The sequence below is a fragment of the Neopsephotus bourkii genome, unplaced genomic scaffold (genome assembly GCF_033783945.1).
Source record: "Neopsephotus bourkii isolate Nb327-2 ecotype Australia unplaced genomic scaffold, CSIRO-AGI_Nbou_v1 NB_801, whole genome shotgun sequence".
Lineage (NCBI taxonomy): Eukaryota > Metazoa > Chordata > Aves > Psittaciformes > Psittacidae > Neopsephotus > Neopsephotus bourkii.
In genome coordinates, this window is record NW_026901297.1 from 129,174 (window position 1) to 145,113 (window position 15,940).

Genomic DNA, 15,940 nt, shown 5'->3' on the forward strand with positions numbered 1-15,940 from the left:
TACAGGAATCTTGAAGGTGGTAATTTGATAAAACAGGTCCCCAGTAAAACCATTTGCTAAATTTGGCAGGCAACAGTCTCAAACATTTATGACTAATTTAGAACGATCCCTTTTCAAAGAGACCTGATTATGTCCTGAATATTACTTTAAAAAAAAAGCTCATTTAAGAACTGCTGTTGGTTTCCTCAAATGACAAATGCTGAAACAGAGGGAAAGACCAATTAGGAGTCTGATTAAAGGTTGCTCAAGCCTTTCACTGAGTAGTATGTTTGGATTCAGTCCCCTATTACTTGTTGGAGATCTGCCCATGAATTTACAGTGGCAGCAGTAGCATGCTGCGTGCCACAAACACCTCTCTCTCTTAGATTTAGACAACTGTAAACTTCTCTTCATTTCTCTTATTCCAGTGCCTATGCCATTCCCCTAGAGACAAGATGAGGAGAAGGATGTGGTACGTGATTAATGTAGGACAAAGAATTCAGAAAATTCCTCTTCATTTCTCTTTTTTGTGTTTCCCTCTTCACTGAGAAAGGAGGTGCAGAGGGACGTGGCCAAGAGCAATTCCCCCCCATCAATATACAGTGTCATCATCACACTTCTAGCTGCTGGTGCTGAGTGTGAGGGGTAATTAAATCCCTTCCTGCCCCCCAGCCCTCTGTCTCTTAGCTGATCTTTACAGACAGCAAATGAAATTTAATCTTTCACTTCTATCACTCATTTGATCAATATAAAGGGCCAGCCACAACACAGCTATACTGGTCAGGCCAGCCCTACCTTTGTACTCCCTAAGTATGGGCTCTGTCCAAGCTATAAATCACAGCTACTCTAAATTATAGAGGCTGCCAACATATCAGAGGGCTGGAGTGGGAGCTCCCTGTGATCACAGCAGGGAGGGGAGGATAAGGAAGGCCCTGACCAAGCTGTCTTTTCTGTACTCAGGATCTTTATTCAGACAGGAAGGAAGAGAGAGCTTCTGCAAGTCTCTGTGCTCCTCTTGCAGGCATAAGCCTGCCACACTGGCTCAGCTGTGTTCTAGTTTTCCCTGCTGTCCTCCAGAAAAAATGAAATCCTCTTTCTACAGACCTCAAGGCAGTCACTGAGATTAGCAAGAAACTTCCCTTGGTGGTGTATTACTGCAGACTTTATACTTGCAGATACTCTTTTCCAGCACCCCTGTGGGGAGACAGGATTCATTGATTTGTATTTTCTCCTTATCACCAACCAGCACTGTGAGTGCTCTGTCCTCTGTGAGGAGGAGCAACAGCATCGCCATGCTGCCCCCAACCCTGCCACACAGTAGCAACAGCCATGTGCTATCTCATGGCTCGGTGGTGTGAACACAATGGCACTTCTTTCCTTCCTCTGTAGAAGTTCACCTGTCATTTTCTACCAGTATTCCTCCAAATCTTTAAAGATAAATGAATCTTCACGTTTCCAAATCTTTAGCCTTTCTGCAACAGGCATAAGGTATCTACCAGTCTGCAATGAAAAATCACAGACAATCCATCCTTTCAATCTCTTGCTTTCATCCTAAGCTGATAAAGGAGGTCCCGTGCTTGTCAGCTTTGCATTCTTGGTGTGTGCAGTGTAGCTGAGTATTGCAGATAAAAGGTGAGCAGTTGAACAGGGAAAAAAAGCAAGAGTGAAGCAGCTGTTTAATGAGATAGAGGGGCTTTCCTCTTGAAAACTGCTTACCCATATCTTGCCTCTTAGTAATTGCAGAGTATTTTCTTTATGGACAATGCTAGCACTGTTTTACCAATTTAATATATTTTACGCTTTTTAGGATCATCTTTCACCTTGGTAGCATTAAATCATTCTTTACAAAATTGTAAGTGTCCCACGATGTATTTTTTTCAAACTGCTTAGTTCTGCCTTGTGCATCTTTTATTTTACAGTTGCAACAAAGTTTAAGCATGCTCAGGAGTCACAGCTTAATTAGTCTCAGTCTGTACCTAACTTTGAGCCCTTGCAGTTTCACGTTTGAAAAATTCTTTCCAGCCAAGCCTGTCTCAAGGTGTAACAAAACCTCTAAAGCTGCAAATAGGTATTGTCAAACTGACTTACAGTGGCAGGTTGTGATGTGCTAACAGAACCAAACCTTGGAAGGATTAGCTTCTTGGCAGCTATTTCAGCCTACTCGTATCGCTTGCTGTCTTTCTGCTAGACTTATTTTCACTTTTGCAAACTCCTCTGCCTTGCTCTGTTTTTCAGGTAGATGTTTCACCTTCTGGTACCCCTAAAAGTCTCAGGTGGGACAGCTTCACCACTGGACCTCATGCCTCCATCAGCGGTGTCATTTGCTAGCATTCACCTCCTGAAAGGGACCTAAGAATCCATCATTACAAAATCTGCACAAGCTTATGGGGGCCAGAGTAGCTAAGAAAGATTATTGGAAAATGGCTCATGTATGTATGTCGCCAGCATACATACCACTGTCTTGGCTGGTCTCTGGAGAGGTGCATAGATGTCATTGTTTATATATGTATAAATGATAACAGGGCGCTTCTCAAATGTCAGGATCCTGGGTTGGGATAGGAGGGGTTTTCTGTGAGGTGGGGGCTTCTCAAATGGGAGATGCTTGGGGTCATAGTCTGGAGAAGATAGATGCCCTAGCTTGAAGAGTATTGCCACATCTGGGGCAGGAAATTATACTGGGTTTGAAATGTGGGACAGAAGAGAGAGAATCTGCCTCACAAGTGACTGAAGGAATTTATTCTGGGGACTCGAAAGACTGAAGCAACTCATTTCACATGACTGTCCCTCCCCCATCCCAGGCAGGTGACTGAATGCAACAGTCATTCTGGCTGATGGAAATGTTGTAGCTCTATTTGCTGCCCCACCTTCATCTTTTTACTTGTCCATACAGTATCATATACCCTATGGCATCATGTAATTAAAATAGGTGATTATGCAGATGCAAATGGATCCCGAAGGACACCTAGCACATGGACATAACACCACAGGCAAGTTTTAACTGATGATGCAGCTATAAAGAAGTTTCTTCTTTTTAAAATTAAAAATATTTAAACTTCTTTTTTCCTTCTTTTTTAATTCTAACAGCTTAACATTTTCCTCTCTGGCTAAAATCTGGCATGAAAGAGAGGGAGCTCAGGCTTAACATGGAGTAGCTTAAGGAAGTGCAGGCTGTAGCTTTCTGGGTTTAGAAACCTCTGAAGAGCACAAGATCTTTCCTCCCATTTGCAACACCCCTCCCCCTGCATTCAGAGGGCAAAGCCTGTATTTGTTTGGCTTCTAGATCTGTGACTCCACTCTCCTTTTTATAAACTGTGAATTTTCTCCCTTTCAAAGCACAGATTTTACCCCCTCCCATGCACCCTGGAAAGTTTTCCCCTGCAAATGCCCTGGGTTTTTAAATCATATGGAAACTCCTTGGCTTATTCCATTTCTGTACTGCTACCTCCAGTTCATGGTTTCTGTTTCTGTGTGGCCTCTGCTAATGAGTAGTGTTTGTGGCCTGAATGGCTGATTTTCTCTGCATTTCCAGTGAAAAGTGTTTGTGTATACAGAGACTGTAGCCTTCTTGCTAGCACTGTTTCTTGTTAGGTCATAGAGAAAGAGGTACCATTTTTTTCCTTCTCTCCATCATCAGCCTACTTTAATTATTATTACCAGCAAGTGATGCCAATACTGTTTGTGTTTCCTTGTCCCAAGTCTTGATGGATGCATTCAATGACCACATTAACACCTCTTTATTCTCAGTAGCACCTTTATGATAGTATTGCCTTTCCAAGCTGCATTCTTGCAAACCTTCACTCCAGCTAATCCAACCTACTTTGGCATCTTTCCTAAAGGTCTAGAGTTCTAAGGGGAACACTAAGCAATCAGATTTTCCCTTGATATCCATGGATCCAGAATTTCTTCCTTACTTACCTATAGGGCTGCTCATTCCTCTTCATTGCTATTAGCAATGAGGGTCAAATGCTACTTGAAGAATATAATAATTTTTAAGGGAAATAAGAAAGAAAATAAGGAATCTAAACCACAGCTGTCTGCATTTTCTATCTGAAGGTATAAATCAGGTGGAGCTGCCCTGATACTTGTGCTGCTAGTTAAAGAATAGCATGTAAAGTTAAAGAATAGCTATGTAAAGAGCAATACATAATTTTCTTTATGTGAAAGAGTGACTGTGCAGTGAAGCAGGAGGTACCATGTTTGTGGTGGGATCAAGGATAAGATGGTGCCTGAAGCAGAGACTGTATGGACAGCATCTCCAACAGCATTCCCCAGAGCAGCATCAGAAACTCTGACAGGCCATAGCAGAAGTTTTCCACTTCATTATGTGCTGAAAAGCAACTGGTTTCTACTCATTAGACACTAATCAAGGTCACCCCTTCATTGCTGAATGCACTGCATTTACTATGCTGTTGGCAGGAGGTCTTGCTCTGCTCCTGTGTGTTCAGGGGGAAAAAAAACCACAATGAAATAAAAGGAGAAGAAGTCCTTTGGCCAACCATCTGTTGGAGCACAGGCTGTGGACACCGTGCAGATGCAAATGTTTGGATGCATTTTGCAGGTGTGCCCTGTGACCCATTTTTCCATGGAGGAATTCACTGGGAAAATAGATTGCACTAGACTGTTCCTGCAACTGCAGTTAATCATGCGTTTTCTGTACTACTGCTACAGGATTAACACAAACATTGCTCCTATTTTCAGGCTTATCAAAGGCAGCAGCACATCTCTCTAATCTCCTATTTCCCTACTCTCTTTAAAGTGTCTAAATGAATGGAGCACTGATGAGCAGGGATGTGGTTGCCAGCAGGGATGGTGTCATTTCATGCCTTGCTATTTATGCTATTTAATGCCTGTATGCCTTTATGTGTCCTGGGTGACTTGCTAACCATCTGGCACCCTCCACCCTTTCATAGGACATACGGAGATGTAGACAGCACCTTCATTTGTCTCCAGTCCAGAGAGTGACCAGCAGCAATAAAACATTACAGTTCTGATGTGCCTGTTCCTACACAGCCTGCACCTGCTGTCACTGAAGGATGCAGCTTCGAGGCCACAGTTTGGTGACTCTTGACACCAGGAGGTTTCGATCTTAATGAGCTAAGGGCACATACCTGTATTTATACTGAGCTAGTTGGCACATGCAACCTGGATTTTTCTTCCAACTGTAAAAAGCCTAACGATAGATGATCTGCCCTAGCACCTGTTTGTACACAGTTAACTTGTCAAAAGGTTTCAGACAAGCTGGAATCAGCAGAATTATGTATGCTATGCTAGCTCCTTGTCCTGGGAGTCCTGCAGCTGGATTTACTGTATCACTGAGTCACAGTCTGAATGTTTAGCTTTATACTTTCACAAATAACAAATACTTGGGTTGTGTCTTCCAGCCTTCTAGAAAGTGGACTGAGATCCACCCTACTGCTTTCACACCACTGTCAGCTGGCATTAACTTTCAGTCACTTTCTCCTTTGAGGACAGATTGTATTCAGTGACCTAGAAGTAAAATATTCTGTATTCTGTTAGTAAGTGGTCCCTGGAGATGTACAGTCTAAATTGGGATGTTTTCTCAGTGAGCTCTATTGTGTATCTTCCTGTGGCAATTGTACTGTAATTACCAACAATCCTCTTTCTGGTAGCAGAATTTATTAATTGCTGTCCACTTTCTCCTATGTATTTCTGCTCAGATCACAGTGAAATAAGGACTTGTGGAGGGGGCATGATATCCTATGGTAAAGCATTAGTTTTCTATATGACATTCTCAGAGATTATATTATAGATTCGCTTACATTTCTGCAAGGAGGGCAAACTGGAATCTGCGTTTAGCTTGCTGCACTGCATATTAGCAGTAAGGCTGTGGAATCTGACCCTGAAAATGCTCACGCCTGCGAGAGTATTTGCAGCAGTCATGTGTAGAAGCATTTTCACAATCACCCTTCATGATTATGGGATCACTTGTGGATGGTGCCGATAGTCTGCTGGGAGGTGCTGGATGCCCTTTTCAGTGCTATTGCTGCAGGTTCATTTTATTCAGCATTTGAGGAAGTGGGCAGCTCACGTAACTTTAATGCAGGCTGTTAATGCGATTAAGTTATATCTCCACAGTTTTTTATGTTCCTATCCAAGGTCAGATCCAGTTGGTCACTCTGTAGCGGTATCTAATGAATTGCCAGCATCCCAGAAAGTATACAATTTGAGATTAGAAACAGCACCAGCTTATTACCATGATAGTCAATTGCAAATGGAAGCACAGTGGAAGCAAGGGCAAGGTAATGTAACATGTGTGTAGAATAGCACTCAATCTGTGTATTATGCAATTGTCATTCTGTGCCACTGTTCAGCATAAATGAACTAATCTTCAGTTTGAAAATGAGTAGAGCTTGACTGCTAAACAATAGGTCATTTGGCTTCTGGCAGCAGCAGAAGATGCTGTAGTATTACCTGTAAGAACTTATGCATTCTTGGTAAGGAGATAAAAATTATTAAATAGCACTGCTTGCTTCTCTGTGTTCTAAAGTAATTCATATTTGGACTCGGATTCATCTAAGCATTTGCATAATTCCTCAGGCCATTCCTATTCAGCCATGCATTTCATCTTGTGCTTAAATTTAAGCAAGTGCCGAAGTCCTTTTCCATTCCTGGGGCTTCAGCCTTGCTGAACAAGGTCTTGGCCATTAGTTTATAATGTTTCAGTAGCTTCTGAGATTTTTTTTGCTGTAGCAAATGGAAGATTGCTGTATTTTTTATATTATGGGCTGAATTTCTTTAATGACTCAGAAAGGTTAACGGTGAAGATCTTGGGGCCCTGGAGAGGCTCATTTTCAACAGAGTCTTCTGTTGGAAATCCAGGAGCCAGAGAACCAGGGTCATGTCTCCCAGGAGCTTCATGGACTCTGCAAAACTGGCAGTCACACTGACTGCCTCCCTTCCACTGGCTTCTTTCTCAAAAGGAATTAGTATAGCCAAGGGGAAGGTTTTGTTGGGATCTTTGGGACATGGAACTCTTTAGGCCAAATTCTGTTATGAATTATGCTTTATGATTCCAGAGTAACTTACTAACTTTGCTAGGGTTGTGCCAGGTGGTAGACATTGTTGAGGCAAATTGTAGTTTAAAAAAAAAGCAACTCTGAAAAATTGCATTACCATATGTATTTCTATCCAAATTCAGGAGAGGAGATAGTGAAGAACCTTGATATGCTGATTTTTTTGTTTCCTGGGGATAGAAAATTCAAAACCTATTGCCTGGCATTATTAAGCTGTTGTGTGTCAGTTCAGTTTAGTATCAGAACATGTCAGCTAATACAGTTCCACTGCTTCATGAAGACATGTGTGGGAATTGGAAATTTTTCAATTGGTATTGACCCCAATCTAAAATGAAATGTTTGGTTACAGCTTTTTGAAGAAAATACAATAGAACAATTGACTTTTTTTTTCTTTTTGGGAAAAAAAAATCGGTAGGAAACCCTCTACAGAATACATTCATGGTCTGAAGCCTTGTTCACAGTGGGACTGGTGGGAATTTTGCTGTTGACTTTCATGTAGCCAGAATTTTACAGCGGTTTCCCTTGCAGCATGAGGGATTGTGTTGCTCTTTATCTAGAGGTACCAGTGTAACTTCAAAACTTCTTGGCCCACGTCAGAAATAAAAAGTGTTCTTCCAAATCTCATTGATTTGTTGGAGGTCTTGTTCCATTGAAAGAAACATGGATTTTGACCCTATTGGAGAGATACACAAAAGTATTTGTTAACAGAGACCAGTAGCAGAAGAAAGGACGAATGTCCAGATTAGTGCTCTACTTTGCTGGACTGTCTTCAGATCATTGGTTTAAAATGTCTGCTCTGTGAAGGGGAATTATTGCAGGTTCCAGGTGTAGGTATTTATAGCAAGTTAGTACTTTGTTTTATTCTAGTGTTGTGCATCATACCATCTCTTTTTGCGTGGTCCCACCACATGAGATGATTCACCTGCTGCTGAATTTTCCTGTTCGTATAGCAGATTTTATTAAGCTCCAGAAAGGCCTACTTGGAAGCTGGTTTTCCATCCCAAATTGGGGTCCCACTATTAACGATCTTTTATGAGCAAAGGAACAGTTCATTCCATTATAGGTGACTGGAGGCCTTTGTTACCTCTTCTTTACCTGGGACAAAGTGTCAACGAGTGAGAGATAGAAGAGAAAGGACTGGAAGAATCAACAGAAGGGGAAAAATCTTTCTAAAGGAAGAGGAGTATTCAGTGAGCTGTTTTTATGAGATACACACATTTGGAAATTTGCTAAAATATGTTTGCAGTGTTTTTTATAAGCAACATTAAATGGAAGTACAATTAGTTCTGGACTTAACCTACCCACTTGTCCTTGGATTTATGGCTATCTCAGAGCAATTTTCCCATTTTGCAGTTCAAGCCCATCTATGTGCTTTACTGGCAGGTTCCACCACACTGAGGACAGTAGTGATAGACACAAAAAGAGCAGAAGTTGTTCCTAAGGAGGGGCCTGAGAGAGGAGTTTCGAAAGCAGCATGTTCCCAAAGAGGGGCCAAATTTCTCAGAAGGACTGAACAACAAGCAAGCATTCCTGCTGTGACAGATGGCTATTTCAAAAGATCGTCATTAAAACTGGCTGAAGATTGCCTATTCTGTTGTTTTTGACAAGAACTTGGGGTTTCTGTTAAACATAATAACAGTGCAGATTTCCTTTCAGCATTCTATTTTTATGTGAGAGTTTAAATTGGTCAGGGAAACTCACTTCGGTAATGCTTTCATTTACAACTCACTGTGCTGGAGAGCCATGTGATAGATGCTTCCAAAAGTCTGATCACCTGTTCTACTTCCTCAGTGGTATGAAGCTTTTCTGAAGCTCTAGCTGAACACAGGCATGCTATGTCTGATGTGGTAGACACAGCACCTGAGTTTGTTGCTTCCAGTCAGGTTTTCTTGGGTAAGTTTCTGTTTTAAGTTTTCTAGAGTGGGTTTAGCTTTGAGATACTTGATTTGGGATCCTGAGCACACAATCTTCAGTGTATGAATGCCTTCACTTGTGGCTGTTCATACTCAGGATTGGGAGTGAAATTTGGGTGGTGTTTGTATGTAGCTGGGCACTCAGAAAGGGGGATTGTGGAACTTGAGGCTGTTCTCAAAATGTGTGCTTTAACATTTCCATGGTTTAACTTTCCCATCCATAAACCAAAGGTAATTCTTAATCAGCAGAAGACTTACAAAGTTCAGTGTTTATGCATCCAACCTTGGAGAAGAAGAAATAAAATTAAAAATAAAAAATTCTCTTCCATCTGAATGTCTCAAAGCTCTTTTAAACTGTTAATTAATTAAGCAATCATAATGATGCGCCTGTGGGGATGAAGGGGGAGGAATAATTTACAGGTGGGAGAAATGAGGCATGAATGACTTCCTAGCCTTACCTCTGCCATGCTGTTAGTCTGTGTCAGATCCAGACAGCTACCTTCTGTCCTGTCTCCTTCTGCATCTGTAATGGGTGGCTGGGAACGTCAGCTTCCTCCCCACTTCCTCCAGTTCTTCTGTAGAGGACCTATGTCCTTATCACCAGGCTGATGCTTCATGGAATTACAAGGAGTCCATGTGTCCCATCTCTCTGAGGAAGCAGGCTTGGAAGCTGCTTGTTTTAACTCCCAAGTTTTACCCACTGACCAGTACATGGCCAGAGAGCAAGGCAGAAAAGTGAGTCAAGAAATTAAACTTCTGGGGGCTCTTAGGACAACTACATGTTCTACCCTGCCTTCCTCCTCCAGACCTTATGCAAACTGGATTACGGTGTGCTGTACTCTGCACCCCTCCCACATCAATTCATGTTATATCTTTGTTACACTGAGCAGAGTGGCTGAGGAATATTTGTCCTGGCTCTGAAATACCAGCTCACCTCAGCAGAGCAACATGGCTTCTCTTCGTCACCCTCTCTTTCCTGCCTGAACCCCTGTATCTAGGGTCAGAAGACTTCTGTACAGAAAACATTGTCAAACTTCTCGCGTATGTAGAAGAAATGAGCACAAGGTTAGTTCAAATTTTTTAAAATTTGTGGGATGGGCAAAGTAAAAATAACTGCTTAGGAAAAGGTCCAACACACAATGTCATCTACAGGTTGGCTGGGAATCCTGTTTAAGTTTAGTTCTTAAACACAGCTGTGAAACTCATGAAGCCGTCACACTGCTTGCTTACCCAGCAACCTTTATAGTCTCTTGGGAAGGCAATAAAAACACCAATAGTGAGCAGTAATTCTAACAGACTGTTTTGCTTCATTCCTCTGGCTGCTCCTTGTTGAGCTCCTGCAACAAAAGACACAAAGTTTTTCTTCTAGGTAACCTGGTTCTGACTGCTTTACTGTATCAGTTATTCATATCTGAAAAGGAAAGGTAAAATACTGACATAACGTACTGGTCCCTGGAACACCAGGTTTTTTATTTGCCTGATAGAGCTTATGGTTACCTTTAGCCATAGCTTTTTAAGTAGTTTTTAGCTGGATAGCAGTGATGAGCCCGCCAGGAAAAAAGCAATGGTAAAGTTAAGAAGGTTCATGATAACTATTTTGCACTGTCTATAGTCATGTTTTCAACTCTTTTTCAGTTTGTGTATCTTATAGGATTTTTTTCTGGTAAAGCTGCTACCTTCTATGTGGTGAATTTAAGCCTATTGATTTCTAGCTTTCCTAACTGCATTTTACAGATGCCCTATTGCATCTGGGACCAGAGCTTGAAAAGCTGTGTTTAGTGAAATGGATTGTCTTCCATGGGTCATTGACACCCTATATTCTGCTTTATCTAAATTAGGCAGTCTCCAGTATTCTCTGAGCTAATCCCAAAAGTAAAGGGGGATTGTTATGTGCAGATACAATGCTTCCACATAAATTTCCTATTGAGCAGTTATTGGAAAAGGAGATGAAAGCAGGTAGAGCTTGACCTAGCAGTTCAGTGCACATGCTGCCAGGGATGCAGTGCCTGCTAACAGCTGGCTTTTCTGCACCTCAGCAGGTGATGAAGTTCCCACTAGTTCAGGAGTCCATTGCCAATGGTTAGCACATGCTGTTGTGAGAAATCTCATCAGTCAAAAGTGCCTCATAAATAATTTAGAGGAAAGCAATTAGCACACACAGCTGTAGCTGTTTGCAAAGTCACAGTTATACCTGCCAGGGCAATCTGGAAATGGAAATTTCTAAATCCATTTTCTGAAGTTAGCCAGAATGGTCTAGCTTGGAGCTAGGGTTGGTTGGTAGTTGTTGATGAGTAAGGAAGAATTGCACTTTAATGTCGTTATGTGTAATGAAATTCAGGAGAGAATTTTAGTATTTTGCATATTGAGAGAGGGATCAAAGAGATGCATAGTTTGAAAAACTCCAGCAGACAAGGTCTTATCCTTCCAGAGGCTCTGCAACTCGTTCAGGTTCAGTGTGAAGGGGACAAGTTTTGCTGGACAGGCATTTTGAAGGCATCAGCTAGTTAAAGCTTCCCTATATGTACAGACTGTTTAGGGAGAACAGGCAGGAGGAAAAGGAATAAGGTATTGCTTGAAATATCTCATCTGAGTACGCCTGCCTTGGCAGATTGACAGGAGCAAATTGCGAACTTCTGAGTCAATAAAAAGGAGAGGAGTCTGCTTTTTAAGAATCACAAGCAACTAAGGGAAATGTGTGACAAAAAAGATTTGATTGTGCAGGTGAGTCCTGGAAAGGGATTGTCCATATTAAACCTAGAGATGGCACTAGGCTGGGGAGGGTAGATGTAAATATGTTTTAGGGTAGGTTTGACATCACCTATCTTGATACTACTGTGGGACAAGGGGAGAAAGATCCCCTTCAGCTCTTCGAATAGCTCTGTGTTCAGCCATGGTATCTCTGCTAGCTGAGTGCCCAGAACATGCTCATCTTTACAGGATCCCGCTTTGCTGGTAAATTATTCTTCCAGTTTTACCAGCTAGGAACTAAATTGCAATATGTTGCCTAGTGAGGCTGTCCCAGTCCTAAACTCTGAGATTCCTTCCTCTTTCTAAGAGGAAGTCAGACACTGTATTGTGAAAAATCATTCAAATTTGCTTTGTTTGTATTATGAATGCAACCACACTGGATACCCCTCAAATGCAAGCAACTGATGCTTCAAGCTAATAAGGTTGGCTATTCACCTGAGGCTCAGCCCTGCACAGGAATTTCTCATTTGACTGCTTATGTGAGAGTTTACATTTGTTTTAAAGGCACTCATACAGAAGAGGTTAAAGAGGTTTAGCTCTTTTGGTAGTGGGATATGTTTTTTTTTTCTGTAGCTCCTCCAGAGACTGTAAGTACCAAAGGTTGTTTCTGAACATTTTGGAACCCTCTGTGTGGTCAGGGTGGTTATCTGCTTAGCTTACAAAATTTCAAGGACACAGGATGAACTGGTGTCTCTTAAACAGAGATTGACCAAGTACTGGTCTTCTGATGCATCTCTTGAAATACCTAAATCAAACCATTCCAATCTCTATGAGATGGTACTTCCCAAGCTGGAGTGGGCCCCAGTTCAGGTTGAGGCATTCCCCTTTCAACTCAGAAAATGCGCATATCTCTGAATAAAAAACTTTGTCATCACAAACATTTTCTGTAAGTGTCAGGTCTCCAACTATATTGCCTGGATTTTCTTTCCTGGAGTGACTTCTGAGTAGAGGTGAATAAGCTATTTTATTTGCCAGTTCTACTTTGAAAAGCAAGTTCATTATGTCTCAAAAGCCTTAGATATAGCAGATCAGATTCAAATGATATTGTATGAATGTCTTGGTAAGACACTGGGAAAGAGTGACATCCTTTCCTACTTCATTTTGAACTCCTCATTCAATCTTACTTTCTCCTAGTTGATTCTCCCAGGCAAAGGATAACGCATAAACACAATTTCCTTTCAGTGATCTCAAAATATGTAGGAAGGCCCCTTCAGCACTCTCCTTTCTTTCTGAAGACGTCCATCAGCTTCTCCAGCCTCTCATGATAACAAAGATTTTCACTGATGGTAACATCCTTATTTCTGTCCTACAGTGCGCATTCTGCATCCTTCGGCATGTACAATTCTCATGCTGCAATGACTGTAGCTACAGAGGGATATAGAAGGAGTTAGCAATTACAATAGTGGTATCATTTGAGAACACTGATAATCAAATCTCTTTTTCTGTCAAATTTTAAGAACTGCAATGGCAGCTTAGTCCTGCTTCTAATTTATTCCTTATTCCATTTCACTCTTATGTTTCTGATGAAACAGCCCCTCTCAATCTGATATGAGGGAAAGGCAGCAGAGAGTCCCACATTTGGCTGCCAAGAAAAAGACAAAATGTACCAGTAGGATGCTGTGCACCAGCAGTGCTTCCAGGAGGCAGCCTTCTTCCAGATCTTGCCTCTAGTGTGTCACTGTTAGAGAGAACAAACCCAACATGTTTTAATGAAGAATATTGGCAGGAAGAGATTGTATTTATCCTTTCTGTAACACCATTTGGACTAGCATCATTTCTGCATGTTTAAGGGCTGTTGTTCACTACTAGAGCAGTGACTGGGCATACCTATTCTGAGACCATGGTTTCATGTATGTTTTTGCTAGTGGCTAACTGGATTTGTGCAAATCCTTCCAGCCTTGATCACTTTAGCTTGCCCCTGTCTCCACTGATCCCTGTGCAACTCAAGAGAAAAACTTTTGGGTATTGCTTCCCCCCTGCCAATGTGGATAAATTCAAGCATTCCATTTCCACTGAGTTTCACAGACAGTAGTAGTGGCACACCTGGAGGGACAGTGGAAGAGCACAGGAAAAGAAAATAAGTGAAAAAGAGTGACTGGAGGCAAGAAACTTCCCCAGCTGATTTCACTGCCTAAGTAAGCATGCGGAATTGTACTTAGAACTAGCTTTAAAGTATCTAGCTAACAGCCCTAGTGAGCTACAGAGTGTGGTCACCTGCATATTTTCTTGGTTTCGTAAGTGGGCTCCACAGCCTGCACTTTATCAGTGCCATGATGACACTGCCTGTGGTACCTGCAATAGCAGTTTAAATATAACTTCTATGTGGCCTCAGTGAGCTCTGGTCAGTGCAGACATACAGCAAAATAGAATTATGGACTATCCAAGTGCAAAGCTAAACATTGTGTTAGGGGTGTCTTTATTTCACTTCCACAGTCGCTTTTACAGTTATATCTGGGGCCTGCTGACTTCAACCTGCTTACTTAAAAAACACATCTGCAGGGCAGGGAAGCAGCCCTGTGTTCTGTAGAACTGAAATCTGAGAAGCACTCAGACCCATCTATCCTTGCAAGCAGCAAGAATCACTTAGGACTTCACTGCTCCCACTTGTTTAAGGGCAGCCATCAGTGGCACAGCAGAGCTGATGGGCTGTGTGGCTTTTCACCCTTCTGCACAATGCTTAAACCACCAGTGAGCTTCACCCAAGCTATTCTGACTTGCAATTGGACAGGGAACAGAAGTATTTTCTGCCCTTCAGCCTGGGCTAGAGAGGTAACTGCCTCTAACTGGCAAGCACTGCTGGTCACTGTGGGATGAAGCACTATCCTGAAATGTCAGAAACAGAGAGGTTCACTCTAGGAGTTTGTGGTGGAGCAGAATGGTGTCTGTACTGTTGATATTAAAGCACATTATCCTCAATCACTTCAGTATGACCTCTTCCTCAAGAAAATTAGCCTTCCCTCTGAAACACTTGTCAATGTTGTAATTATGAAAGTACAGATATTTTAAATGCAGTTGAGTAAATGTGCAAGAAGCAGTGGTTTTGTACTTCAAAAGCTCTGCCTGTATTTATATAATTGGGTTATAATCACAGAGGAGGAACTGAAAACCTCACCCTGATGTGATGGAAATGTGAGAGGTCCCCCACCTCTGGCAGAACTTGCCCTGGGTGAATTGTGCAGGCCATGGAGCACACTCCAAACAAGCTGCGAGAAGCCTGCTTTTAAAATGTTATGGGAGTTTAGGGGGTTTCGGTTGGTTGTCTTTTTTGTTTTTCCTTTTTTAAATCAGGTCACTTTGCAGATCCAATTTGGAGTTTGCTGCATTGCCAGCCCTTGCTTTGGGCTAACTGATATTTAGTGAGATGAGCAGCTGGAGAATTGGCAACCTTTTAAATGAGGTTTGTGCCCATCTACATGGCTGTACTGATACAAGGCTTAATCTTTATCAAGTCCATTGAATTTGAGGGAAGAAGAAATGCCACTTCTGTAAACTGTGAGATAGAAGTCAATGTTTAAATTTCAGAATATTCACCTCTGAAATATGCTGAAATGATCTTCTTTCCAGGAGCTGCTATGCACTTGTCCTTGCCTGGGAGGACAAAGTGAACAAATAGGGGTGGAATCATGAGCAAAATATAAGGGTGTGGGGGTGTCTACAGGGAGGTTGGCAGCACAGGCAGAGCTGCTCTGACTGATCAAGATTTTGTTCAGTACCTGGGCAGGGACCAAAAGTACAGAGACTAGACTACGTAGTTCGTATATTTCCTCACAGGGGAGTCTGGGGTATCTCTGTTGCATTACTGCTTCCTTACCACCCCTTGTAGTGTTGTGCTACAGAAGGATTGTCCTCATGAACTTTCTTACAGCCTGGAGAAACTTCAAACTTCATGAACTGTAGGCCAAAGAGTAGCCACACTCCATTGTCTGTAGTTGTATTCAGGTTTGAGTTCGCCTGCTGTGAATGTACTTTTTTTTAAAGCTTTTTTACTTTGTTGCAATTAACAACAATCCTTTCAATGTATTTATTGATAAGTATAGATGTACAGATATTTCTGCCAGTCTAGTTTTATATCGCAACCTGAAGCTATATGAAAGGAATGTGCAAGCTTTTGGAGTGGACCTTAATTTTATTCCTATTCAGAAGTGCAAAAATAGGCAGGGACAACAAACCCTGCCAGTTCAAATCATCTTTTGCTGAGTTTCCTGATGTGGCTATTTGCATTCTTTTGTGAATTCAGACTGACAGTTAGCAGCCTCCAAATAAAAC